The sequence below is a fragment of the Rattus rattus genome, chromosome 2, assembly GCF_011064425.1.
Source record: "Rattus rattus isolate New Zealand chromosome 2, Rrattus_CSIRO_v1, whole genome shotgun sequence".
Lineage (NCBI taxonomy): Eukaryota > Metazoa > Chordata > Mammalia > Rodentia > Muridae > Rattus > Rattus rattus.
In genome coordinates, this window is record NC_046155.1 from 30073956 (window position 1) to 30101930 (window position 27975).

The window sequence follows — 27975 nt, forward strand, 5'->3', positions numbered from 1 at the left end:
ACTTGTTTCTTCTTCCCATTTATCTCACTTCTGTTTTTAAAGTAAGACTTGCTGAAAGGTTTGAAACACCCCTTGGCTGTAAACGCCCTTCTGAAAAGCCAGTGGGCTTTGGAGGGCTGAGAAGCAGATTCTTGAATTATTAAAGTATTTAAAAGCATGATTTCATTTCAGAATACATGAACAGAGATGGGAGATTCAGTTGGCCTTTATCCACAGTTCTGGGGAACTGTGTTCCAAATTCTTAGAAATTCCTAAGTGCTATACCAGGTTAACAAGTGATGGACGGGAGGTTCCGACGGGCAGTAGGACTTGTTCATGCTGCTCCTAGATCTAGCCACTGCCTGCACAGCCCAGACCCCAAGCCGGGAAAACCCACCATCGGCATCTTGTACAGAAAGGACTTTCCTCTCAACTGAAAATCCAGCATCAGATAGGTAGAGATGGCAGAACAGAAAATACTGTATGACAAATAAACAAAAGGATGTTTAATGTAGCTGTAGTTTAATGAAGGAGCCATCCAATAACTGCTTCTGAGAGATGATTTCACAAAGAATGGCCTAATGTTCATGTATAGAGCCATATTGGGAACTAAAACATAAAACAAAGAGAAGAAATCCTAAGAAAATGAATTAGAATGGAAGAAAAAGGAGCTTCTCCCAAATGGCAAGGTGACATGGAAATCTGAGATTGTCACTTTCTTGTTCAGGGTCAAGTCGTGAAGCTCATTCCTGTCCCAGATGGAGTCACGTGGCAATGCTCTGTCCTCTGTATTCGATGCGTCTTCCGTAACCAGTGGTGGTTTGGGGCTTCCCAGGCTGATCAAGGAGATGAGAAACAGTGGGCTTGCCCTGAATTGAGGTGTACAAACGGCTCGTTACGGGAGGATGTTAGAACTCAGGGTAAAGAGGGCCCACCTGGCTGAACTCTGAAAGTCACCAACAACCAGACCCCACCTCCCCCAAAAAAATCTCATGAAATTGGATACAATTGGCAAGAAAAGAAAAGAAAAGAAAAGAAAAGAAAAGAAAGGAGATGGGAGGGGAGGGAGGAGAGGAAGGAGAGGGAGAGGAAGGGGAGGGAAAGGGGACAGGAAGGGGAAGAGCAGCGGGAAAAAAAAGAAGGAAAAGAAAAGTTTGCAGAAAAGCATAACTCACAAACACAAAACTCATAAAAGCAAACCCTTCTTGACTCCATTCTGCCATCTCTGTACTGAGACATCAGGAAGCACCAGTAACAGTAAAATCTCAGAAAATACAGAACAGAAGAGAGGGGAAAGAACCCCTTGGAAAGAAAGAAACCTTCACGAAGAACTTTCTAGCACTAAGGAAAAATTTTCTCTCCTTCCCTACATCCCTCCCCCCTGCCTTTTCTTTTTCCTTCTTAGTACCCAGGTGTTGTAGTAAAAACAAAAAATGGATTGGCGGCTACGGGTACCCGCGAGTTCTCACTCCACGCGGAGGTTCCGTGGGAGCCGCGTGCTCTGGCTGATTCTCTGACAGCGGCTCTCACACACTATCCCCTTGGCCGGTTGTGACCCCACGTGACACACACATTGCTTCTGGCGTAGCACCACGCCACGCTAGCCCCAGGCATTCTATAGCCTAGCATGGCTTCCAGAACTGAGACAGGTTGTCTCTCTGTCCGAATGGAACCTGCTCACATCCCCTGTAGCCCAGTAAAATCAAAGCTCTAGAAACTTGTAGGTTAACAATTAGATTTCTATGTTAAATTCTCAGTCTACAATACATCCACAGAATAAGGTCACTGACGACTAATAAACGTAGAAACCGCCCATCTAGACAAGATAAAATTGACCTAGACCATCTGGATCGGAATCATCCTCCTCCTCTGCCTCCATTTTCCTTTTCGCTCCTCCTCTTCCTCCTCCTCTTCCCTTCCTAGACTTTTCCCCGCCTACCCTTCCTTCTCATCCAACGATAGGCTTTGCCTTATCCTGGCCCCGCCTCGCTTCATAATGACATCACCCTATAACCGGTGCTCAATGCAAGGCCTTGAGTGTGCTAGGGAAGTGGTCTACTGCTAAAGCACACCGCATCGCTCCTGGGTTTTCTAAAACCAAGATAGTTCTAGGAGGACTAAAAAATGGAGCCATTCTTATTATGACTGTAAGAGAGGAAGCCATCAACAGAGCACAGAGAAGAGAGAACCTGAAAGAAGAGAGGGGAGTAGGAGCTTTATTATGATGTAAAGAGGCCAAAGCAGTGGTCACAGGACTGCTAGGCAAAGGGAAAGGAGTCCCAGTGGAGAGCAGAATAGAAGAAATGACCCGAAGCCATGGCACAGGCACATACAGGGGAGGAAGAACTTACAGGACCTCACAGGAGAGAGACTCATTAGGTGATACGCGGAACAAAGCAAGAGAAAGCAAGACCAGGTGAGAGAGTCACCTGGAAATAAAGTTATCTTCATTCCTGAATATCTTTAGCAAGGACTGCACGACGCACCATCGACTTTCCAATATGAAACACTATTCTCAAAAGGGATGACTCTAGGGATGTTTCTGCTTGTAGGAGATGGCAGTCTTGGTTCTTACCTGGTCATCATCCAAAGACTAAAACCCCGGAGAGCTCAACCCTGAATAGGATTTACACATCACACCTTCCACCCAAGCTCAAGGATCTTCAAGGAAGAAGGGTGGAAAGATTGCAACAACCAGAGGTAATGGATGACTTCCAGGAAAGTATTTTTGGGGATAGCAGGGCAGTTGTACATAAAAACACACAATGCTGAGAGCATACATACAACCTAACTCAGAAGCCACACAAAATACCACCATGGGAGGGGTTGAGATCCCACCACTAACAGAGGGACTACTGGCATTCGATTCTTGCTAGGATAATGAGAGACAATTTTCTTAAATGGTGTCATCCATAATTAAGTGGACCACATCCTAGGGCAGGCCCCACTCCCAAGAGTGTAGTTATGTAATACAAACTGGTCTTGGGAGTTTCAAAGAAAAAGAAAACAAAAAACAAAAAGAAGAAAACTTGAAATTCGGTGAATAGAGATGTAAGAATGGGTCTAGGAAGAATTGGGGGATGGGCACATTAGGTCAAAATACATTGTTAGAGATTCTCAAACAATTGAAAAAAAAAAAAACATGACTCTTTAAAAGGAACAAAGTGACTTGGAGAGGATTTTTAGATTTCTGGCTCGAGCAACTGGATGACCAAAAACATAGTTCTCAGAATGGGAAAGAACAAACTCATTGATGGAAGAGCTCCAGTTTGGATGAACTGTATTAGGAAGGCCTAGCATACCCACCCCTGGTGTCAGACAAGTTCCTCTGTATAGGATGCTGGAGATCAGAGGTGTCATTCACAGAGACACTGTGGATGGGCTGCTACCTAACCCATTTCTAGTGGTCGACTCACCTCGTCACTGTCCCTTTCAGACAATCATGAACTTGTGGTTTACACATGGAACAAGAACTTGGCAGTGTAATGGCTCCTTAAGAGACACTTTTAAAGCAACTGTTGATAAATGAAACAAGTCACTCAACTCAGAGCCCAGAAGCCCCTCCTAAGGTCATCATGCACCTTCCAGGGAAGAGGCTAAAAGTGACATGGGCATTAAAATATTCTTGGAACTCTGAAAGGCAGCCCTACTATTTTGCCTAGTCTACAAGAGCCAAGGCATAACATTTTAAGCATTTCTCAAGACTATGCAGCATTAGAATTTGGCTAGTTAGCAACACTAGTACCAGGGACCAGATGTGTCTGACCCCTCTAACTTTTTCACTATTTGCTTTGGGAGTATTGTTTTGCATAATAAGATAGTCTAAGAAGCTAACGATGTTTTCTTGCCCTAAAGTGTCAACCGAGTCTCTTCTTTCCCAAGAGGTCCTTCTTTTCTTCCTCCTTCCATCCTTTCTGTTCCACAGAGGTGAAGAGAGATAGGATTCAATTTTTAACCTGAGGTTGCTTTTCTTGAGAACACATTTGGTATTCTCATAACTGGGCTTCGTTGGGTAAACAGTCTCCTTGGCATGGTTGCCTTCACCGAGAGAGCCATTCTCATCCACTGATTGGGAGGGAACAAGTCCTCAGACAGCTGCTGTTTTCATCAGTGCCTCAACTATGAGGAAAGGGTAGCTCTCAAGCATTAGCTCATTACTATTGCAAAAGGAACTGACCACACCCTCCCCGTGGCTCCTCTGGTTCATTTTATGAGGGTGTAAGCAGGTTTGAAAATGAAGACAACGTCAGTGTCCAAGTCAAAGACTACTGAACATGTTTCAAATTGATCATGAAGTTGTTTTTAAAGTGTTTTCTTGTATCCCCCACTCTAGACTTTCTGAAGTCAGAGTTTCCATTCAGCAAATGATCTCTCTTTTACAGCCATTCTCCCTACTGTATGTTTTTTGTTTGTTTGTTTTGTTTTTTGTTTGTCTGTAGACCAAAACACTCACTATGTTACCTTCTCTATGTAGACCAGGTTGGCCTGGAACTCACAGCCTTTGTCTGCCTCCCAAGCTCAGGGATTACAGCCACTACACCTGGTTTAGAAATTATCTTGAAAGTGGAGGCAGAAAGAAGGGACATGATGAAGCACATTTCTTGGGTTTAAGAAATCATTTATTCTACAATTTCTGGTTGGACAGTGTAGAACACATTGTTCAGTTCAGGGACTATATACATTGTCAGACCATCCTTCCTCTTTTGCTCATCAACAGTGAGACTTGCATCTGTCATTAAGTCTCCAATCAAGTCTCCATTTCTTTCTATTATACACTGTATATATGTATTATATACTGAAATTCCATTCCACATATCACTGCTCCAAACATTCCCATGCTTTTCTCACGTTCCCCACCATAGATGTGCAAGGGCTTCTCTGTGAATATGTTATGGATTAGAGGAAAATGTCCTCCATGGCCCCATGTATCTGAATACTTGGTCCCCATCTGGTTTTGTTTTGGGAGGTTGTGGAACCTTTTGGATGTCAGACTCAGATGCCGGTGTACGAGCTGAACACTCTGCTTCTTGGCTTCTACCATGCAACTAGCCACCTCTGCTTCAACTGTGCAGCCCTGTGCCATGTAGACAAGTGTACAGTGAGCCAAAACAAAGTCTTTCTCCCTTACTTTGTTCCTGTCAGGTACTGAGTCACAGGAGCCAAGAGAATGGGACTCTAGAATCCTGACGGGGAAGAGTGTTTAGGATACATTGTTTTCTAAAGTGGTTACACCAACTTACACTCCCATGCATAATGTACACATTCTTTTTTACTTCACCTCTTACCCATCCTTTATTGTTAAAGGACAAACCTTTTGGGAGCCTCATTGGTTGGGTGTCATTCTGTCCTTGTTTTAATGAAGCACATTTTTTTGATTATGAATGAGGTAATTTAACGAGTTACTCAGCTGATTAGCTTTCCTGTGTTGTGAAATTCCTAACCACATTTTTATCTTTCTATTGAACTTTCTTAAGAGGGGGTGTGAGCTCCTGAGCAGATCTTGGATACTGACCTTTCACCAAGTGTAAGGATTGTGGAAGTTGCCTCTGAGTTTATACTTTGTATTTTCTTTTCTTTTTGGGTGGTGTGGTGGTGGCTTTTCTTTTTAGATAGTCTCAAAGTTACTATGTGGACCAAGTTGGCAACAAGTGGTAAGCTCCCTTGTTCTGTTTCATATGGGCCACTCTACCTGAATGTTTTTTTTTAATTTCTCTATTTTTATTCATGTGTATGTCCGTGTGTGCATCACACATGTGCAGGTACTCACAGAAGCCAAAAGCCTGGAGCTGGAATGACAGGAGGTGATGAGGAAGCGAACTAAGGTCCTCTGCACTGCTTACAGCTGATCCACCTCTCCAGCTCCACGCTCTGTCATCCTTTATGCTGAGGTTTAGTGAGTGTGTGTGTGTGTGTGTGTGTGTGTGTGTGTGTGTGTGTATCTCCAAATTTGCTGTCGTGATTTTTTTTCTTTCTAAGAAATCTTCCCACAACTATTACATTAAATTTAAAATTAAAGGAATGTTAATGGACAGGCAATGGTGTGGCATGCTTTTAATCCCAGCACTTTGGAGGCAGAGGCAGGCAGATCTCTGAGTTCAAGGCCAGCCTGGTCCACAGGGCGAGTTTGAGGAGAGTCAAGCTACACAAAGAAACAATGTCTGGAAAAAAGCAAAAACAAAACAGAAGAAGAAGAGGAGGAGAAGGAGGAGGAGGGGGAGGAGAAGGGGGGAGGAGGTGGAGGAGGAGGAGGAGGAGGGAGGGGGAGAAAGAAAAGTTAATGGAACTTAAAGAGAAAAAGAAGTGTTTTCCCATTCCATGCTAGTAAGACACACTTCCGTCTTGTTTCTAACCAGTTTACCCCTTTTTAAAGATGTCTTTATTTTTGTTTTACATCCATGGGCATTTTGCCTTCCTATATGCATGTATACACACCATGTACATGCAGTGTCTCTGGAAGCCAGAAGAGGCTGTCAAATCCCCAGGAACTAGTCACAGATGACTGTTAGCTGCTCTGTAGGTGCTGGGAATTGAACCTTGATCCTCTGCAAGAACTCTGGGAGCTCTTTAACCTCCGGTTCATTTTAACCTTCAGCTTACCATTTTACAAATTTGCCTTTTACATGGAAGTTTGGCTGCACCCAGAATTTGTTTTTATGACACGAATGAGGCTGATCAGTTTTCCCAACAGCATTCAAACATCCCCTCCTCCTGTGCTCAGTCGCCATACACAAGCATGGCTTTCTTTCTTGTCTCGATATTGTCCTCCATCAGTACATCTTTGGGTAGGCAGCAGTATAAACACTATAAATCTTCATATTCAATAGAGTGGGTCCCAAGCTTTGTGCCTTTTTTTTCAGTAAGTGCCTTGTCTATTCCTAATGTTTTGCATTTCCACATGAATCTTTAAATGGATCTCTCTGTTGAAATACACAATGAACATTCTCATCAGAACTGCAGGGAATCTGAAGGGGGATTGGTGGGAAGTGAAATTTGTACAGGATTGCCTTTAACCCACGAACACGGTGTGCTCCTTTATTAATTTGGGTTTCATTTCCTGTCTCTCAGTAGTTCTAGAACTTCTAGGACATTCATTGTGTTAGGTTTTTTTTTTTTTTTTTTTTTTGGTTCTTTTTTTTCGGAGCTGGGGACCGAACCCAGGGCCTTGCGCTTCCTAGGTAAGCGCTCTACCACTGAGCTAAATCCCCAGCCCCAGGTTTCTTGCAACTTAGTATTTCCTGGTGCCATCAAATTTTATTACATTGTATTTTCTTTTGGTATCTTAGAGAAGCACAGTGAGTTATGTTAATACTGTGTCCAATAGCCTTGATACACTTAAAACTTTGTTGTTAACTAATAATGTACTCGGTGACTAGTTGCTCAGTCTTTACATGTTTTTGCTTCTTCTGCTTGCCCTACCCTAGTGGCCGAGAGCAACAATGACCCCCCCCCCTTCATTCTCCATACTAGAGCAAAGCCGTCCTTGTGTCAACACCGATAGTTAAAGCCGCTGAGAAATAAATAAGGTGCTGGAGATGAAAAGAGGTCTAACCAGTGGGGCCATGACTGGACCTTGGTTTTAATCTGTATCCATGTATCAAAAATAGGGGATAAATTCTGATTTAAAATTCACTCAGGCCCATGATAAACATAAAAGCTTTTAAATTCTACAATAACTTGAGAAAGTCCTGGGATTTACTTCAAAGGACACGGATCTAATCCTTCTGGGGACCACCTGCCAGCTCCCTGCTGCTCACAGGTTAAGTCCCCAAAACTCAGCAGCCTGCATTGCCATGTTAGGGGTTAACTGTTCTAACCCCAAATGCTTTCAATCCTGAGGTCCTCACTGTTTCCCAAACTTGTCATAATATTTTTCCTGATCCTGAACTAACACTAAGTGTTCCTCTTTTCTTCTGTTTGCAAGATTTCGAAACAGTTCATTAATTCAGCTGAAAAATTTATTAAGTTCTTATGATGTGTCACAAGTTGTGGCCAGCATTAGGGACACAGAGCAGAGAGTAGATAAGTACCTCCTTTCTCAAGGCGTCAGAGAAGGGCAACTAGGATGGGGGAAGATAGTAGTGCTCTCGAGTTATCTTTCCATTTGCACGAAATTTCTTTTTTTGTATGCTACGCTGATCATTTCAACTATCTCTATTAACTATCCCCTTACTGTATTTATCAAGGTTCTCCAAAGAAAAAGAGCTTCTGGAGTTAACTTTCCTGGAGAAGGAGAGAGGAAGGGGCAAGTAGAAGGGAGGAAGAGAACAAAAAAGTGAGAGAGAGAAATAGAGAAAGAGAGAGATCACTAACTAGTGGTACAGCTAAGAAAAAATATCGTGCAAAGCCGAAACTTTCTTTTTTTTTTTATTCTTTAAATAAAAATTTAATTGAGAAAAATTTTCAGCCACTCTATTCTGACCAGGCTTTGAGTTTGGTTTGTGTTAAGCATCTAGGGCCTAACCTGAAATGCGGTTGATAGACCCAGTGAGATTCCATTGGAGAAAACGAATTTTTCCTTTGCAAATGAGCATCAGTTGCAGGTAGCTTCTTGGTTAGGGATGGGAGCCCATGTCCACCTCCCCACTGTCAGTGCTGGGAGCCCATGTCCACCTCCCCACTGTCAGTGCTGGGACCCCATGTCCACCTCCCCACTGTCAGTGCTGGGACCCCTTGTGACTTGAACCTGTGCAGTCCCTGTGTGTGCCGCCACAGTCTCTGTGAGATCATACGCTCATCAGCCCCGTAGCTCCAGGAAGATGCTGTTCCTTTGTCCTCCATCCTCTTTGGCTCTTAAAATCTTTTCACCTTCTCTGCAGAGTTCCCTGAGCCTGAGGTGAGGATTTGATGAAAACATCCCATTTTTGGACTGAATACTCCAAAATCTCTCACTGTCTGTGTATCATCAACCAGTTGTGGGTCTCTGTGTTAGTTCCCACTGGCCACAAGAAGCTTCTCTGATAATGGCTGAGTGAGACTTTGGTCTATGGGTATAATAGAATATCACTGGGAGTCATCCCGTTGGCTGTGTTCCTTTAGCAGAACAGTAGTATTTGGTTTTCTCCTAGGACCATGGCTTATTCGGCCTCAAGTTCTTGGCCACTTAAGCAGTGTCATGGATGGGCTCCACCTTATGGAATGGGCCTCAAACCTACTCAGAGAGTAGTTGGTAACTCCCACTGTGCCACCAGCCGGCAGGTCATCACTGTAATCTCAGGGTTGAAAGCTAGATTCATGGGTACCTCTCTCCTCTAACTGTGTACAGAGTACAGTACTGTGAACAAGCCAGTAGAGGCAACGCCCCTCGCTAAGCCCCAGCATGACTTCTCTGCTCTCTCTGTTCAGTGAGTTATGTAAATGTTGTCTTCAGCAAGAGCATCACCATCAGTAGTCAACAACCTTGGCAATCGCCTGAGGGGTCTGGGGTTTCCCTGGCACCCTTTTATCACACGACTCAACTAGATATAACTTATTCCCAGAACTGGAGAGTTTCACTTGTGCATAAGATGTTTAGTGGAACATTGTCTCAGCCACTGTTTGTCGACTCCATTTAAGTTTTTTTTTTTATATGTGTTTATATTGTAGGAAGTTTCTACAGTAGTAGGCTACCATATGGCCTTCAGGTAACCCTCAGTCTTACTTGTCCCTCCCTTATTCCCTCCTTTACCCTCTCCCGTCTTAGTTACTGTTGCTGTGAAGAGACACCATAACCAAGGCAACTCTTATTTTTAAAAAGCGTTTACCTGGAGACTTGCTTACAATTTCTGAGGGCTAGCTAGTCCAAGATCATCATGGCAGAAAACAGACAGGCATGGCTGATCTGCAGGATGAGAAATAGAGACTGGGCTTGGCATGGGTTTTTGAAATGTCAAAGCCCACTCCCCAGAAACACATCTCTCCCAACGAGTCTGCACCTTCTTCAACAAGGCCACACCTCCTCCAACAAGGCCACACCTCTTAATCCTTCCCAAATAGTTCCACTAACTGTAAAACCAAGCATTCAAACCTATGGGGGTCATTCTCATCTAAACCACCAAATCTTCTTTTCATTAACTTTCCCATTAAATCCTCCCACTGCAGCCCCTACCCTGTCTCTTCATAACAATATATTGGTTTTTTTTTTCCTTCCTTGAAGGATCCTCTTCTCCCTCACCCCACCAGTTCCTTAGTCAATATCTAACTCCTGCGGTAATATAAATCCTAGCATGCATATCAAAGGGTTAAGAGCCTACATCTACATATAGGAGAAAACCTGCAGTATTTGGCTTTCTAGGCCTGCCTGGGTTCACTTCACTCAGGATGATTTTTTTCCTAACTCCATCTGGTCACCTACAAATTTCATACTTTCTTTTTTTAAACATCTGAGTAATATTCCATTTTGTAAATGTCCCACATGTTCATTATCCACCAGTTACCCAACACCCACATGTCATCAGTTGGTGGAGATCTAGGCTGTTTCCAAGTTCTGGCTATTATAATAAACTAGCGAAAAAAAAATGTGGATGGACAAGTGTCGCTGAAGTGGGATGTAGAGTCCTTTGGGTATTTGCCCAAGTAGATCTAGTCCCAATTTCCCAAGGACCACCACACTGATTGCACAGGGGCTGTACAAGTCTATGCTCCCAGCACCAGTGGATGAGTGTTCCCCTTCCTCACACCCTCTCCAGCATGAGCCGTCATTCGTGTTAGTGATCTTAGCCATTCTGACAGGTGTTATGGAATCTCAGAGTCTTCTTCATTTGCATTTCCCTGATTAAGGATTTGAATATTTCTTTAAGCCTCTCTCTCTCTCTCTCTCTCTCTCTCTCTCTCTCTCTCTCTCTGTCTGTCTCTCTCTCTGTTTCATCTTTTGAGACCTCTCTGATTAATTCTGTATCCCGTTTCAAAAGTTGGGTTATTTTACAAAGCAGATTATTTCTTTTGAAAATGATAAAGTCACTACATAATAGTTTCTCCAGGGTGAGACTAATTCTCAGCTTTCCTACAAAGCAATACCAGTTTGGAAAGTTACAGGACAGAGGTGCAGATGCCAATGGCAAATGTGAACTCATCTCAGTTAAACTCGAGGGACTCAGTGTCAGAAGAGTTTACACTGCCACCTAGTGGAGTGTTCGGGGAAAAGGCATTTGTGCCCTTCAATATATTTTGACTAAGCAAACAATGTAGTTAATACAAATAGATGCCTCTGTTCTGGGGGAAAACTGGCTGGGATCTATGAAACACTTTGCTGAACAGTGGGCCACAGTGGATATACCATTGAATTAGAAGTCTAGTGTATAAGTGCTAACTTTGAGGTCCACTATGTCTAGCTACATTTTTTTTTTTTTGGTTCTTTTTTTTTCGGAGCTGGGGACCGAACCCAGGGCCTTGCGCTTCCTAGGCAAGCGCTCTACCACTGAGCTAAATCCCCAACCCCACATTTTTTAAATTTAATCTTTTTCTTTTTTTACACTCTAGATTTGATTCCCCTCCCAGTCCACCCTCCAACTGTTCCACATCCCATACCTCCTTCCTGCCTCTCTGTCTCCACGAGCATATTCCCACCTCCTCACCCCCTCCCTACTCCCTGGGGCCTCCAGTCCCTTGAGGGTTAGGTGCATCTTCTCTGACTGAACCCAGACCCTGCAGTCCTCTGCTGTATGTGTTGTGTTGGGGGCCTCATCTCAGCTGGTGTATGGTGCCTGCTTGGTGATCCAGTGTCTGAGAGATCCCAGGGGTCCAGGTTAATTGAGACTGCTGGTCCTCCTACAGGGTCACCCTCCTTCTCAGCTTCCTCCAACTTTTCCCTAATTCAACCAGAGGGGCCAGCAGCTTCTGTTCATTGGTTGGGTGCACATATCTGCATCTTTCAGCTGCTTGTTGGGCCTTTCGGAGGGCAGTCATGGTAGGTCCCTTTTAGTGAGCTCTCCACAGCCTCAGTAATGGTGTCAGGCCTTGGGCCTTCCCTTGAACTGGATCCCCCTTTGGGCCTGTCGCTGGACCTTCTTTTCCTCAGGTTCTTCTCCATTTCCATCCCTGCAGTTCTTTCAGACAGGAACAATTATGGGTCAGAGATTTGACTATGGGATAGCAACCCCACCCCCCACTTGATGCCCTGTCTTTCTCCTGGAGGTGAGTTCAATAAGTTCTCTCTCCCCACTGTAGAGCCTTTCATCTAGGGTCCCCCTGTGAGTCCCTCACCTCCCAGGTCTCTGGTACACTCTAGAGTGTTCCTCCAACCTCCTTCCTCCCAAGGTTGCTGTTTCCAATTTTTCTGCTGGCCCTCAGGGCTTCAGTCCTTTTCCCCCACCCAATACCAGATCATGTTCCCTCTCCCATGTCCTGTCCCATTTCCCTCCCAGGTCCCTCCCTCCCTCCCCTCTTGTGATTGCTTTCTTCTCCCTCCCAAGTGAGACTGAGGTGTCCTCACTTGGACCTTCAGCTTTTAAACTTTTTGAGTTCTGTGGACTGTATCTTGGGTATTCTGTACTTTTTTTGTTTGGCTTATATCCACTTATTACTGAGAACATACCATGCATGTCCTTTCAGGTCTCACTCAAGATGACATTTTCTAGTTCCATCCATTTGCCTGCAAAACTCATGATGTCCTCGATCTTTATACTTGAGTAGTATTTTATTGTGTAAATGAACCACATTTTATGTATCCGTTCTTCTGTCGTGGGACATCTGGGTTGTTTTCAGCTTTTGGCTATCACAAGCAAGGCTGTTATGAACATTGTGGATCATGTGTCCCTGTGGCATGGTGAGGCATCTTTTGGGAATATGCCCAAGAGTGGTATAGCTGGGTCTTCAGGTAGATCTATTTCCAATTTTCTGAGGAACCTCCCCAGTGATTTCCAGCAAACACTTTGCTATATAGTGGGCCACAGTGGATATACCATTGAATTAGAAGTCTAATGTATACTACACTTGATCTTAGTCAAAAGGCCGAGAAGCGAGAGGTCTGGTGTGTGAGTGCTAACTGTGAGGTCTACTCTTCCTGGCCACATGATTTTTAGATGAGTGCTGTTCTCACTCTAAGCTTGTGAACATTTGTGAAGTGAAGCAGCTTCACTACATTAGTGTGTCTGAATCAAAAGGTTTAGTGCTAACCCTAGCACCATGGGTTGTTTCCAGACTTTGAAATATTTAATTATAACAACAGCAAAATTGAGTATTACAAGTTCTGATGAAACCTTTGTTTTACTAAAATGTACGTACGAGTGTGCACATGTGTGCGAGTGCATTGCATGTGCATGTGTATGTGCCCTCATGAGTACGCAGTGTGTGTGCGTGAGTGTATGTGCGCACAGGCATGCATGTGTGCGCGTGTGTGCTTCCTGGGACACCATGTAAATGTGCTCATTTCCGTGGGAGCTGTAGAAATGAGGGAGTAGACAAACACTCCCAGGCTACAGTTCTACAATCCCAGGATTCTCTGAATTTTGGGTAATGCCAATTTGTGTTTTCCAGATTTACAGAGAGATGGCTGGCAGGCCATGCGCTGGTGGATGGGTGCTATCTTTTATTTTTCTCTTACTAAAATTCAAAAGGCTTCAGATGAACAGATGGTAACATTTACCCATTTTCTTTTACTTGTCCAGAGGTGATTGCCCATCTGGAAATTCAGTATTTCTCAAAACAGTATCAGGGGGAGGTGCTGATACTAAAGTCTGGTTCCCTAATTGGGTCTTGATTTGATCAATAAAGGAGACCGAGATCAATTGCTAGGCAGAAAGGACATGTGGAACTTCCGGGTCCCGGGAGATAAAAGAGATGCAGGGAAAGAGAAGGCGCTTTTCAGGCAGGCTTTGGAAGAAGCACGGAACAAGCACGTAAGCTCTCAGGGAAGCTAGAACCAGCGGCACCCGAGATGGAGGCTCGCTGATACAGGCTAGCTGATAAGTTTAGTGCAGGGGATTCTGTGCACAGCGATTGTGCTGTCTGACCAGTTCTAAAGTAAAGCTGTCTGAGTGTTTTTCATCCACGGAACAAAGGGATAGAGACCCTCCTGGTGGCTTAGGGAAGCTAAGCCCGAAGGGAACAAGAAGACGCTGGGAGGGGCCAGAGCAGGGTCCCAGGCGAAGGATATAAATTATCTTCATTATACGAACATTGCTCCCAAGCTAATTACATGTACGTTAAAGTTTAGGAGACATCACTCGCCAACTGCTTTACAAATGTTAGTCATGAAATAATTGGCCAGCGGCTAGAGCTAGGATTTCTATGGATCTTAGGGTACACAAAGACTTCTAGGAGGTCCCCAATTTCTAAGTTGAAAGCCTGGTTTGCGAGGCAGAGCCTTAAGGGGATCAGTTTTACGGTTTTCATGGAGGTGGTGTTGTCTCAGTAGGAAATGTCTGCCACATGCTCATCGTGTGTTTGAGGCTTAGTCCCCAGCTCCGGTACGCTATTGTCGGAAGTGTTAGCAAACCTGGGAGGTAGGGTATAGTAAGAGGAAGTGAGTTCCTGGTGCTATACCCTCGAACTACATAGCTTGACCTTGCTCCCTCCCTGGCCCTTTCCTTTCTGTAAGGTGGCAGCCTCCTGTACCACGTTCCCACATCCCTTGCCTCAGGTTCCCCCAGGTTTGCTCACTGTGTTGAAGTCTGACTTTCCTGACGCCACGAAAAGGCACCAGAGGACTACGGCCATAGGAGGACAAACCAGGAGAGACGTCTTCAGCATGAAGAGGAAGCACAGAATAGATGTGGATTTGCATAGCGTTTTCTCAAGAAGGAATAAAAACACCTAAGAAATACCTTTTGAAAAATACCTTTTAAAAGTGTTTGTTCTTCTGTGCAATTGGGGTAATGCAAATTTAAAAGACTTTGGGGGGTTTCATCTGACCCCAGTCAGAAGACCACGACAAGATATGCTGACAAGGAGGCTGAGAGGGGATCCTCACTCTCACTCATTCTTGGTTTGGCTGCAAACTGGTGTGGTGGTATGTGGCAGTCAGTGTGGAGAATTCACAAAAAGCTCAAGAGTAGACCTTCCATTGTGTCCCAACAATACCACTCCTTGGCATAAGCCTTAAGGAGTCAGCCTCCTAATACAAACAAAAATGCAAGATCATAATTGTCTTTTGTAGGGGAATAGGGTAGATACATGTATGAAGGTTTGCATATGTGTGGGATGTCCATACATATATGTATGCTTGTGGGAGCCCACAGATCACCTTGTTTTTGTTTGTTTTTGAGACAGGATCTTTCACTGGGGGATGGACAGTTATGGTAGGCTGAGTGGCCAGGGACCCCAGGAATGGCCTGCCGCTGCCTCTTCAATGAAATTTCAGGGATTTCATTCATGCCTGGGTGCTGAGACAACGCGAGTCCTCACACCTGCACACTGACCAAGTGAACGATCATCTGCCCAGGCCCACACTGTTTGTTATCTCCAAATTATTTTAATTTTCCATGTATTTATTCGCTAGGGATGGGCACGAGTGGAGGTCAGAGGTCAGCTTCCAGGAACCAACTGGCTCCTTCCCCGTATGGTTTCCAAGGATCACACGCAGGTCATTGAACTTGGTGACAAGACCCACTTACGCACATTTCCAACCTGCAAAATTACTTTTAAAAAATTTTTCATTTTAGTCTAACTGTCCAGGCCCCAATGAAAGACTCCATCTCTAAAGAAACAAAAAAAGGATTAAAAACAAGGCTCTTCAAGAACAATACCCAAGGGGCTGGGGATTTAGCTCAATGGTAGAGCGCTTACCTAGGAAGCTCAAGGCCCTGGGTTCGGTCCCCAGCTCCGAAAAAAAGAACCAAAAAAAAAAAAAGAACAATATCCAAGGTTGACTCCTGGCACACACACACACACACAACACACACACACATGCACACACACACACGCACGCACACACACAAACCTTCATACATGTATCCAACCCATTCCCTTACAAAAGACAATTATAATCTTGTGTGTGTGTTTTGTCATGTTTCTCTCCGTGTGGCTTTCCTCAAATATCTGATTGTCTTTGCTCGCCTGCCCTATGTTAAATCGAGACTCCAGGGCAGTAACCAAAGCTCTGAGCTGTGAGCTTCACCAGTAGACATTAGGAGACCCTTTTTGGCTGGGGAGCTCCAGGGTCATATGTGATGCTGTGTGACAAGAACAACTTGTCTTGTAATTTTAACTAGAAACCAAAGACATACCAATCGAAACAGGAAGACATAATTCTCCTCTATTAAATGGCAAAGATTGGTGATAATGGCTACAGTTAACGAAGACACAGACAGACAAGATGGTTGGCATGCAGCATGTGCTAGCTTCCTGGAGGTTGTATCAGCCATGCTTGTGGAAATTAAAATAGGCATGAAAATATTTAGTTTAATGCTTAATAATAAGTAAAAGATATATGGAAAACAAACTAGCTACATGACAAATGCCACATTGAACATAGATGTGATTCTATAGTGATTGAACATGCATGTAGTTTCACAGCGACTGAATGTGTATGCAGTCCCACAATGACTGAACATGCATGCAATCCCCCAGTGACTGAACATGCATGCAGTCCCCCAGTGACTGAACATGCATGCAGTCCCCCAGTGACTGAACATGCATACAGTCCCCCAGTGACTGAACATGCATGCAGTCCCCCAGTGACTGAACATGCATGCAGTCCCACAATGACTGAACATGCATGCAGTCCCACAGTGATTGAGCATGTATGCAGCCCCTCAGTGATTGAACATGCATGTAGTTCCACAGTGATTGAGCATGCATGTAGTCCCATGGTGATTGAACATGCATGTAGTCCCATGGTGATTGAACATGTATGCAGTCCCTCAGTGATTGAACATGCATGTAGTTCCACAGTGACTGAACATGTATGCAGTCCTACAGTGACTGAACATGCATGCAGTCATGCAGTGATTGAGCATGCATGTAGTCATGCAGTAACTGAACATGCATGTAATCCCGCACCACAGTGAAGGTGCTGAGCTGGACATTTGGTTTGCCTTCCCGATTCAACCTTCTCTTCTTCCTCCACTCCTCACGACCGACTCCATCACAGACACATCAAACAGGTCTCCTTGGCCCTCTGGCTTCACTCGGGTGAGGCAGATAAAAAGCACTAGCAAAAGACAGATGGTTTCTTCAATGTGTCCCTCCTTTGGGGACTTGCAGCTCAGGCACCTTGCTGGACTGTAGTTTGGAAGTTTTATTCAGCTACTGAACAGCACCTCCTTCAAGGAGAGGCTCTCCCATGCTTTCCCATGCTCAGTCAGATCTAGGGACAGTAATGGCTTCCGATTTGCTATCCCTGCTGCCACCACATTCCTTAAAGCCTACACTCTCTTCAATCATTAATTTCAAGGAAATCATCTATTTCCAACGATTCTATCTCCTGATCATGCTGCCACAAGAATCAGGTTTCTCCGCTATCTTGTAAAACATTGTGTGGGTTTCCCATAAATAGTGCATACCCTGGTGAGGAAGATTTAAATAGTTTCTTAGTGAGGAGGTTGACCTCTGCCCAAAACCCTGTGTGTGATCTCTCAGGCCTGACCACAAGCAATTACAGAACACATGGGGAAAAAAATCTGCCCTCCCACACCAGACTTGGGGCGCAGACAAGGTACAGAAATCTCAGACAGGAGTCACGGGAAGGTCAAGTCAGACTGGCTAGCATCTACCTTTTGCATCTACCTTCTTTACTCAGGCTCCTCTTTGGAGAGGCAGGGCAGCTCTGCTCACAGAGGCCTGTCCCAGTTACCTGAACACGCGTGCCTGGAGATCCCCGTCTCCACTCTAACGCAGCACCCAGCTTTTCCTGCCTGCATCTTCTTTCCCGCCTCAAGATCTTAAAAACCACCAGAACTTCTAGTTCCAGCTGGACCAGCTGAACCGCAACCCGGCACTGTTTGGTGGTGAAATGGGACCCTGGGAAATCTGAGCTTTCTCTTGGTCTGTATCTTGCTTATGCCACAGGAGGAATTTTAGGACTGCTACTTTTACTGGGCAGCTTACCTCTCTTCATTGACATTTAGCTTTTAAATAATCTGTTACAGGCGTTAGTAGGTACACACCTGTGTACAGAACAGCTTCGAATTACTGAAACACTCATGTTCGGGAAAGTTTTACCTCAGTCGGTTACAAAGATGCCCGGAGAAGGCAGAAGACTTTGAGGCAGATGCAGACTACGCCTTGACAAAAAGAGTGGGTTATTTAATAATCCACTTTACCTCACTGTGCCAGAAGAATTTGTCACAGTCTCTAGATTTTTTTCATAGTTGGTGTATGTATGTGTGTATGGTGTGCACACATGTGTGTCTAGGTGTGAACCCATGATTATGCATGCAGAAAACAGAGGAGAGCAGTTCTAGCTCTCGCCACCCTCTTCCTTAGAGACAGCCTCTCCCCCTGAATCTGGAGCTAGGCTGATAGCAGTAAGCCTGAACCATCACTGTCCCTGACAGGATCACAACTATGTCTGGATTTCAAACTCAGTTCCTCACACTTCAACAGCAAACGATCTTACTAGCTCAGCCATTGTCATCACCATCAGCATCATCACCATCATCAGATTTTATCTGTTTACCTGGAGGAGGGGTATGTGTGCATGTGTGGGTCAGAGGACAACTTGACAGAGTCTGTTCTCTCCTTCCTTCAGGGGGGCTCAGGGATCAAACTCAGGTCTTCAGACTGGGAAGCTACTGTTCTTACCTGCTGAGCCATTGGGCCACCTGCCTTGATTTTTTTTTTAAATGATGTTTGTTTCTAGCAGTGTTCACAAAAGGTATAAACATTCCTTCTTTGGCAATGTTATACTTGTAACTTTCAGGCCATGGGAAATATTTTATAATAGTTCTTGAGGTTTAAAAGTCTGTTAACCAGCGTTTCTCTAGTAAGACACTGAAGTTCTGTCCTTACCTGGCGAGAGAGGTACTGTGATCCTCACGGTGGTCTTCCCACTCTGATGCTCATCTCATTGTACTCCAAGTCTGATACGTCTGCAATTTCCCCCAACTTAGGCATTGTGACTACCTCATTTGTGGTACCAAGGACGGTATTCACACCTTCCTTCCTCTGTGTATTTTGTTGTTCACATTGGAAATTTTTGTATGTTGTACTTTGTTGCTTTTCAAAATAAGATGTTGAGCATTGCAGCACATGTCTGTCATCCCAACTCCCAGGGAAAGGGAAGATTGCCAGTCATCTCAAAAATATCAGAGGAAAAAAAACACTCGCTTTGACTTCTTAGGCAAATAGATGGAACCTGAAAATATCATCCTGAATGAGGTAAACCAATCACAAAAGAACACACATGGTATGCACTCACTGATAAGCAGATATTAGCCCAAAAGCTCAAATTACCCAAGATACAATCCACAGACCTCGTGAAGCGCAAGAAAAAGGAAGACCAAAGTGTGGATGCTTCAGACCTTCTTAGGAGGAGGAACAAAAATACTCACAGGAGGAAATACAGAGACAAAGTGTGGAGCAGAGACTGAAAGGCCATCTAGAGACTGCCCCACCTGGGGATGCAACCCACATGCAGCCACCAAACCCAGATAATATTGCAGATGCCAAGAAGTGTTTGCTGACAGGAGCCTGATACGTATGTCTGCTGAGAGGATCTGCTAGAGCCTTACAAATACAGAGGTGGATGTTCGCAGCCAACCATTGGACTGAGAACAGGGTCCCCAATGGAAGAGTTAGAGACAGGACTGAAGGAGCTGAAGGGGTTTGCAGCCCCATAGGAAGAACAACAATATCAACCAACCAGACTCCCCAGAGCTCTCAAGGACTAAACATCCCAAAAGTACACAGGGATGGACCTATGGCCCCATCCGCATATATAGCAGAGGATGGCCTTGTCAAGCATCAATGCGAGGAGAGGCCCTTGGTCCTGTCAAGGCTCGGTGCCCCAGTGTAGGGGAATGTCAGGGAGGGGAAGTGGGAAGGAGTGGATAGGTGGGTGAGGGAGCACCCTTATAGAAGCAGGGGTGGGGTTGGGGGGAGTGGGATAGAGGGTTTCTAGAGGGGAAACCAGGAAATTGGATAACATTTAAAATGTAAACTAAAATGCAATTAAGATAAAAAAAAGAAAGAAATGCATGTATGCACTGAGCAAGGCTTTGGGCACTTATGATTTAATATTTCTAAGGAAAACAAAAGCAACAAAACCCATGTGTGTACCCCATGTTACATGTGGGGGTAGTGCATAGGGAATAAAGTCCTAGACATGGAGATGCTGGTCAGGGCTCATGAACGCTTTGATAAGCGCTGCCTGACTTCTCTCTGCAGAGGTAAGAGCAGCCTGTCACCCTCTGTCATGTGAGCTCTGTCACTGATGAGGCAGAACAGCATTTTGGTTTTGCCGATCAGATGAAAAATGGCCTCCCAGTGTAGCTGCACTCTGTACTCTTGCAAGCATTGAATCATATGATTAAAAAAAGCAAGCTCTTTAAATACTAATACAAAGCATTCTCCCAGAAACCTCAGGCAAAGGAAGCGGAGGGCAAAATTAGCTCAGTGTGCTGACATTTGTGCGTAAGGAAGAGAAAACATCTTGTCCCCATATCTATTTATATCTGCACAGAATAGCCTCAGAGTAACACACTGGAAGGGAAGGCCCCGATCGCTGAGGAGCCTGGAGCTGGGAGGGAGACAAGGTTTCTGTCATGCCGGTCTGTGTCTTGTGACTGCTTTATGTATGTCCCTACAATCAGCATTTTAAAAAAGGAATAATCTTGAAAATAAAAGCACTTAAAATATTCGTAAATCATTACAAAAGAATGGATATTGGATGGCATGAGGAATGGTGATATGAACTACTGGGAGAAAATAACAGCTTATTTTTCAAAAAGCGTCCCTATAATCCCAAGCTAGCAATCACACAGTCCTAGAGAAGCACACTGTGAGGGTATACTGAGAGCTTTAATGGTTACCTCCTGGTAGCAGAATTCCGTTGTGAGCTCTCCTCACTTTCCCAACGTTCTGCTTTAAAAACATTACTTCCGAAGCCAAAAGGGAGTGCCAAATTGGAGAAGCTATCCCAAGTCACCGGGGAGGTGGCTCGGCAGGAAGGTGCTTGCTTGGGATGCCCAAGGTTCTGGGTTCAATCCTCAACACTGAACGATAGTACAGAAGAGACATGTCCTTGTGTTTCCAAACACACAGGAGAGCCCCCAGAAGAGCAGTATAGATAATCTCCACAGCAATCGTTTCAAGTAAAAGCAGCAGGGCTGGTGAGAACGCTCAGCGGGTGATGTCACTTTGCCACTATGCTTGACAACCTGCGGGTCCCACGTGGCTAAGGAGAGACTCGCATCTTAGAAGTTGTACGCGCACACACACACACACACACATACACACACATATACATACACACACATACACTCATATACACACACATATACACACATATACATACACACATATACATACACACATATACATACACACATATACACACCCATACACACACATACACACACATATACAAACACACACACATATACATACACACACACATACCCCAAGAAGAAAGACACATACACACATATAAATAATGTAATAAAAAATTTCAAAAGAAGCCACAGAGGAGTGTTTATTGCCAATTCCGCGCACACTCTCGAAATGGAAAAGCTGTGTGCTGCTATGAAGCCAGAGAAGCTGCTAGTTTGGTGTGCACGGGGGCAGGCGATGATTGGAAAGAGGCATTGGACAGTGTTCTGACTGCTAGAGATCCTTGTGCCTTGGTCTGGGAATGATGGCATGAACGTGTACACATCTCCAAGCTCCTCGTTGTCTAGGCAGGCAGGCACTTTACATGCATCTTTCTTTTCATAGTACTTCTTGAAGGAGTTTTGCCCACACGCATGCACAGAAAGGTATGGTGAGAGTCATACAAGTATCCCGAGTATCCCACTGAGATCAGGCAACGGCGAGGAGACGGCTCTGGGCTCGGATAGGACTGGGTTTGGATTCCAATCCTGTCCCTTCTTAGCGCTGTGAGGAAGCTGTTTAACCTCCCTGCCTCTGCTTCCTTATCTGTGAAAATGGAAGCAGCAACAGTCCTCCCTCACAGGAATATGGTGAAGAATGGCGTGCGCTATGCTTCCGAGTATCTGTGGGTTGCAGTAAGTGTTCAGTTCAAGTTCCTTCTGCCAAAGGAAAGCACAGAGATTCTCTTCGCTGACTCAGCACATGGAATGCTCACCTGTGGGCACCCACTTGCACACACATGTGCACATGTAGAGTACCTGGGAGTCTTCACAGATGCCTCCATTGTAGTCACTGGCCTGGTTCACCAAGAAACAGACAAAAAGGACTGTAAAAGCCAGAATTACAAAGTATATTAACATATGCATGTTTTTCTCAAGCATAGTGAGTCATGCCTGTGATCCTGGGATCTGGGAGTCTGAGGCAGGAGGATCATCTTGAGTCTGTAGTCGGCTTGGGATATATAGTGAGGTCAAGGGCTGCCTTGGTTAGACAGCGAGACTTCCATCTTTTTTAATATCCAAAAGTCATGCACATTTGGATTTTCACGAATATTTTTACAAAGTTTCTAGTGGAGTTTTCAGAAACCCAAACAGCTGAGGAATGTTTTTACACTGGGAACCAGCGTTTCACACTTAGAATCACAGATGGAAAACCCAGAAAGCACATTGGAAAACACTGGTTTACAGATGCAACCGTCTCCCCTCTGTGGGGTGACCACACCAACCAGTACAATCAGTGAACAATCTTAACTCTGTTTGCAACACTAGTCAGTCCTGGGGATTCTTATGCTTAGGCCAAAGGGAAAAAAGTAGTAATAATTTGATCGTAGATTATTAGTCAGAGACGATCTCCTGTCCTAGGCAACCAAAGCATGTCACCGGATCAATGGCTGAAAATGGCTAAAAGAGCCAGCATTCTAAAGTGAGTCTGTAAGTGACAATGTGTGAACTGTCCGGAGTGTCAGTAAAAATCCACAAGGCAGCCTCTGCAGAAGCACCCAGGGGTACATGGTACAGACTTCCAAAGACTGTGTGTGTGTGTGTGTGTGTGTGTGTGTGTGTGTGTGTGTGTGTGTGTGTGTGTCTATCTGTCTGTCTGTCTGTGTGAGTGCCTGTGTGTGTCTGTCTGTCTGTGTGAGTGTCTGTGTGTCTCTGTGTGTCTATCTGTCTGTCTGTCTGTGTGAGTGTCTGTGTGTCTGTGTGTGTCTGTCTGTCTGTCTGTGTGAGTGTCTGTGTGTCTCTGTGTGTCTATCTGTCTGTCTGTGTGAGTGTCTGTGTGTCTCTGTGTGTCTATCTGTCTGTGTGAGTGTCTGTGTGTCTCTGTGTGTCTGTCTGTGTGAGTGTCTGTGTATCTATGTGTGTGTGTCTGTGTGTTTGTGTGTCTGTCTGTCTGTGTGAGTGTCTGTGTATCTATGTGTGTGTGTCTGTGTGTTTGTGTGTCTGTCTGTCTGTGTGAGTGTCTATGTGTCTGTGTGTGTCTATCTGTCTGTCTGTGTGAGTGTCTGTGTGTCTGTGTGTGTGTCTGTGTGTCTATGTGTCTGTCTGTGTGTCTATGTGTCTGTCTGTGTGTGTGTGTGGTATATTTGTGAATGTACACACATTTATGGAGGGAGCCATGCCTGTGAGCATATGGAAGTGAGAAGAGAACATCAGCTCCCTCAGAGTTGGAGTTCTGGGTGTTTGCAGAATGCCTGGCTTGTGACATGAGTCCTGGATCCAAACCCCAGTCCTCATGATTGCCCAAAAAGCATTCACAGCTACTGAGGTGTTTTTCTAGTCCTGATAGCACAATTTGTAAGGAAAACTGTTTGAGGGAAAATTCAAAATTCTCAGAAAGAGCAAGACAAAGACCTTTCACATTGTTTACAATTTTGCATCACTAAATAGAAACAGCTTACTTCTCTGGAGTAAAGAGAGCTGGTGGCTGTACATAATAGAATCTTGTCAGTCTCATGCCAGTCGGGAACATTAATGACGAAGGGTTTCTATTGCTGTGACAAAAAACCATGACCCAAATGAAAGTTCGGGGGAGAGGGTTTTTATTTGATTTTTGCTTCCATATTGCCGTTCATTGTTGAAGGAAGTCAGGGCAGAAACCCAATCAGGGCAGGAACCAGGAGGTAGGAGCTGATGCAGAAGCCATGGAGGGGTGCTGCTCACGTGTTCACTCACCATGGCTTGCTCAGCCTGTGGGCTGGGCCCTCTCCCATCAATCATTAACTAAGAAAATGCCCTAGGGGCTTGCCTACAGTGGGATCTTATGGAGGCATTTTCTCAATTGAGGTTCTCTCCTTCGGGGTAACTCTGGATTGTGTGTCAGGTTGACATAAGACTAGCCAACACAATTAACAAGGGGATGTGTGCCCACACACACACACACACACACACACACACACACACACACACACACACACACGAAGCACTATTCTAAGTGCCTTTTCTACATTGAACAACATAATGAATTACTTACTTACTGACTCCGCTTTATAGATCTGAACCAAAGAACAGAGAGATGGAGTAACTTCCTGAAGTGGTACAGATGATAAATGGCCCAGCTCCTGCTTGAATCTGGCCTGCGGGTTCCTGTAGGCTCTCACCACCAGGCTTGTCACCCAAGACAACAACCGAAGTAACCCTGGTGCAAACAGTGCTAACATACCTCTCTGATCATCTCCAAAACCCAGCACCCCTGTCTTCACATGGGGGCATTACGTAGCTTCGAATTGACAGACGTCCTACAAAAATACCTGATGTGAATTCCTCAACACTCCATGGACAGCAAAGGTGAGAGAAGCATGAGAAGTGGTCACACAGTAGAAGAGGACACACTAAGAGTGAATCCGTTGAAGTGTGGAGGATCGGAGGGCCCAAGTGGTGAGTCTGGAGCTCGGTGAACCACAGTATCTGAACTGTTTTTTTTTTTAGCTCTGACAAATGCCCCTGGGAGATAAGGCATCAACGAAGTGAGAAGCTAAAAGGATTCTCTGCACTCTGAGCTCTCCTGTAAGCTTTAAACTTGAGCATGGCTCTTGCAGGAGAATCTATCTATACCCACTACTTAACTAAACCGGCATAATCCCTCAGTGCACTCTTACTATTAGGCAGCATTTAAAAAAATAAAACCTAATTTGGTTTTGCTGTCTGTCTCCACCTCTCCTTAGTCCTTCTTAGAGAGATGTCCTGCAGATGAACAGCCGGCATAGGATAAGCGCACAGGAAGCCAAGTACGAGATTTCCTTTCTAAGGCAATCAAACTAACGACTACACAAAGGTTGGATTTACCTTGTTGTAGGTTGACGTCAGGCAGGTGAAGGCGGGTACAGGGTAGAACGAGGCTTGTCATTGGACAAGAAGGAAGGATGGCGGGAGAAAAGTTTTAGAGAGGCTGAGGAGGCTGGAGCGAGGAGAGGGAGCCAGGAGAACATGGTAGTGAACGTTAAGATTCCTCTCTGCACGTATTACAGGTTGTTACGAATATTCTTAAGGGACGGATGCATACAGGATTTTGTGTTGTCTAGATGGGCAAATTATATCTTATCAATTAGATCAGAGGATATTGTGTGATGTGTTCTTTCATGTGGCGACATAATTGAGTTCAAGAGAGTGTATGGTGGCCGGATGCGCTGGGCCCTCCATGGAATTGGAATTGGGGTGTGTATGCCTGGCATGGCGGAAACCAGCCAAGAGAGCCGTGAGTGAGGGCAAGGCAGCCTGACAGGGTGCTGTGTTGGAACGGCTCAAGGACAGAGGGTCAGAAAATAGATGGGGGCAGCGTGAAACTGCTAAGATAAATTAGCACAAGTTCCAATGGCCCGCTGGAGCCAGAACTAGCGAGAGCGTGACCCACCCGCGTAATCATGGGAATCGTTCCGCCATTTCTTATTTTTACTGCAACACCTTGTTATTTGAAGAAAGTTTCCTGGGAGCTCCTTGTCCTGAAAGGAAGTACAAATAACAAGTGATTTGTCTAGCTCCTTTTAAAATAAAACACTTTTTTGAGATTAGCATATAATTTTATCAGTTTCCTCTTCTCTTCCCTCTCCCACCCCTCCCAAGTATTCCCTAAGCCTTGTTCATCACCTCTTTTTCCTTCATTGTTGTTGTGTGGGCATATTCTTTTTTTTTTCTCCATCTTTATTAAATTGGGTATTTCCTATTTACATTTCAATTGTTATTCCCTTTCCCGGTTTCCAGGCCAACATCCTCCTAGCCCCTCCCCCTCCCCTTCTATATGGGTGTTCCCCTCCCCACCCTCCCCCCATTACTGCCCTCCCCCCTACAATCACATTCACTGGGGGTTCAGTCTTAGCAGGACCCAGGGCTTCCCCTTCCACTGGTGCTCTTACTAGGCCATTCATTGCTACCTATGAGGATGGAGCCCAGGGTCAGTCCATGTATAGTCTTTGGGTAGTGGCTTAGTTTGTGGGCATATTCTTAAGTATAAAAATACATCCTGTTCAGTCTGTGTAATGCTTCTGGTACATATGTCTTCGGAACTGACTCTTTGGTCTTATATAACCAGTAATTGTATAGGGTTGAAGTCTCTTGAGTTTTTCCCACTTCTACTGTACCGTCCTCCTTGTCTGACACATGTATAAGGCAGCCATTTTGGTGAGACACGGATCTAGCTTCTTCTAACATTTCTAGGAGATACAACCTCACAGCAAACTTCTTGTTCCTCTGGTTCTTAAAATATCTCCACCCCCTTTTCCAAAATGATCCCAGAGCCTTGGGAGCAGGAGACGTGTGTAGATGTATCAGTTGGGACTGGGCTGTACGACTCTGCGTCTTGATTGACTGCGGTTTTCTGCAATGGTTTCCATTTGTTGAAAAGAGAAGGATAAATATTTAGAATGTAGTCAGGGATTACGTTGGCTTAGTAAAGTGGTGGTTGTAGGTTCTCCTCCAAGATCCATGACTTCACCAGCTCTGGGTAGCTGGCTAGGTTCCTAGTACAAGCCATGATTTTCCTATTGTTGAGAGGGCCTTAAGCCCAAATAAAGGGGTGTCTACTTTTTCACTGACGAGAATGCAATTGGTGTCCTTACTCTGCTTACCCTAACCAACAGAGTTTGCAAAGATAGGTATAGACAAGGCTCCATGGCACTTCCACAGTTCCTGCCCATTACATTTATAACCACACAAAGCAGAGCTGCCTCGTTTTTTTCCAGGCACTGAGGACAGCTGTAGGGGTTCATCTCCTGAGATAGCTGACTCTTCTGAAAGCCAAATGAATATGGTTTGAGATGCCAGCAGCAGGAACTTAGCTTGGTCAAGGAACACCCCAAACTAGAAAAAGCCTTCGCTATCCAGGAGACCTCGGTAGTGGGGAAAAGGTGGGAGAGCCATGGACCTTCCAGGCAGAGCAAGCAAACGTCACAGGCAAAAGCTTTGAGGCAGGAGAGTGAATGAACTTACAGTTTTGTACACATGCAGTCAGCCGTAGGCCAGAAGTACAGAATGAGTCCTGGGAAGGGATGTCTTAAATGAGCATCAGGACAAAGTTCAGGAGAGGGAGTCTAATTGTGAATAAATCACTTATGCACTAAAAACTCTAAGTGTATGCATGAGGATGTACTGTAGATGGACCCACCTCAGGGTGACACATTGCAGATGAGATGCTGACCTTTGAGGCACTCAATGTCTCAGTAAGCCTGTATCAATGATAAAGACATACATATATTGAGATTGAAGCACATCATACAATACCATACATCAAGGGAAGGGAATACCATGCAATAACACTATCAACATGGATGGATCTTAACAACAGTGGGCAAGTCGGGGAAGAATACATCGGTATGATTCAAACTGTCTCAGGTTCAAAAGCAGACACAAATAAATAACACATTTTCTATTGGTACATGGGTAATAAAATCTGATAAGGACAAAAAGAAATGGGTGATCTAAAATTTTGGTGGCAGTTAACTGAAGAGAAAGAAAGACAAGAAAAGAACTGTGACATCGGGGCTGGAGAGATGGCTCAGCGGTTAAGAGCACCGACTGCTCTTCCAGAGGTCCTGAGTTCAATTCCCAGCAACCACATGGTGGC

General features: G+C 44.8%; 1 long non-coding RNA gene and 1 other non-coding gene across 2 annotated transcripts; one reads left to right on the plus strand and one right to left on the minus strand.

The window, feature by feature from the left end:
• Nucleotides 1–18835: 18835 nt before the first annotated feature.
• LOC116895022 lies at nt 18836–18997 on the plus strand. Its single transcript, XR_004387208.1, has one exon. It is a non-coding gene; the product is annotated as a U1 spliceosomal RNA (small nuclear RNA).
• A 6796-nt stretch (nt 18998–25793) lies between these two features.
• On the minus strand, nt 25794–27559 carry LOC116893770. Its single transcript, XR_004387005.1, has 3 exons — nt 27517–27559; nt 27342–27390; nt 25794–25858 (listed from the first exon to the last, which is right to left on the minus strand). It is a non-coding gene; the product is annotated as an uncharacterized LOC116893770 (long non-coding RNA).
• Between the last annotated feature and the right edge of the window lie 416 nt (nt 27560–27975).